We start from the raw sequence: 1,607 nt of genomic DNA on the forward strand, positions 1-1,607 counted from the left end.
CTTCCATACTTGAATCATTTGTGCTACCGCTGCTGCTTCGACGCTACTTTGACATCTTCGCTTCTATTTAAATAAATAAATAAGCTGAAGCTAGACATCAGTAAACACCACCACAGACACCACAAGCACGCCTTCTCCTCGTACTTCCGCCTCACGCGGGAACACGGACGCTCTAAATACTTCGAATTCCAATGCCAGTATATTGTAAACCACGGGTTCTTGAATGCTAGCGGGTCGTCGCGACCCTAGTTAACATCATGGTGCACGTCTCGTGACGGGTGTCACGGCGTAGTTAAATGTATGCGATACATTTCTCAAATATAAGCGCTCAGTCATCTGTACATCATGGTAGGTTCCCACGACGTGCAATATGCGTTCAACTTATCAATGTTCATGTGTCCTGCAGTTCACATTATGACGCGCAGTTAGCTGCGGTCTTCATCGATCCATGAGCCGAGTGATCCACTGCCGAGGGTGACTAACTTGCGTAAGCCGCCGCTGTGCGCGTATACCCGTTCCCCGTAGGGAGGAGCAAGCCGCCGCTTAGAGACGAAGCATAAAGTGTCCTCATTCCACATAGGGCAAGCTGGATGAATCCATTTTACCCAGGACGGCCGAAGCGGCGTGGACCAGGGGAGAACTGAACCTTATACTTCACACCACAGTAAGTCTACGTGTCCTCTTCCACATAGGGCAAGCTAGAACTAACTATCTTACCCAGGACTGCCGAAGCAGCGTGGACCAGGGGAGGAACACACTTTTCATGGAAACGTAAGGCATCCATGACTGCCATAACGTAAGCCGCCGCTGTGCGCGTATACCCGTTCCCCGTAGGGAGGAGCAAGCCGCCGCTTAGAGACGAAGCATAAAGTGTCCTCATTCCACATAGGGCAAGCTGGATGAATCCATTTTACCCAGGACGGCCGAAGCGGCGTGGACCAGGGGAGAACTGAACTTTATACTTCACACCACAGTAAGTCTACGTGTCCTCTTCCACATAGGGCAAGCTAGAACTAACTATCTTACCCAGGACTGCCGAAGCAGCGTGGACCAGGGGAGGAACACACTTTTCATAGAAACGTAAGGCATCCATGACTGCCATAGTGCGTAAGCCGCCGCTGTGCGCGTAAACCCGTTCCCCGTAGGGAGGAGTCAAGCCGCCGCTTAGAGACGAAGTATGAAGTGTCCTCTTCCACATAGGGCAAGCTAGAATGAACTATCTTACCCAGGACCGCCGAAGCAGCGTGGACCAGGGGAGAACTGAACTTTATACTTCACACCACAGTATTGAGTAATGTGCCCTCTTCCACATAGGGCAAGCTGGAATGTTCCATTTTACCCAGGACGGCCGAAGCGGCGTGGACCAGTGGAGGACTACACAATCATGAGGTTTGATATCGACTTGTGTGTTTCAATAGGATACCGATGGTATGGTTTGAACCGATTTGATTTAGCCATTCTGAAGTCATCACTTGGTTGAAGCGCTGAACTAGGGAGGCATCGTTTACATATATATTGGTTTTCGCATGCTCTACTAGGTTAATGTCATGAGGTTGGCTATCGAGCATGCCCAAGTGATGACTTGATTGTGTGCTTGCTTGAATTCT

The 1,607-nt window shown here is 50.0% G+C and overlaps 1 non-coding gene across 1 annotated transcript; it reads right to left on the reverse strand.

The window, feature by feature from the left end:
- Window positions 1–322: 322 nt before the first annotated feature.
- LOC131271025 (5.8S ribosomal RNA) lies at window positions 323–477 on the reverse strand. The gene has a single exon (XR_009180011.1). It is a non-coding gene; the product is annotated as a 5.8S ribosomal RNA (ribosomal RNA).
- Window positions 478–1,607: the final 1,130 nt, after the last annotated feature.

The sequence above is a fragment of the Anopheles coustani genome, assembly GCF_943734705.1.
Source record: "Anopheles coustani chromosome X unlocalized genomic scaffold, idAnoCousDA_361_x.2 X_unloc_85, whole genome shotgun sequence".
NCBI classification, from domain to species: domain Eukaryota; kingdom Metazoa; phylum Arthropoda; class Insecta; order Diptera; family Culicidae; genus Anopheles; species Anopheles coustani.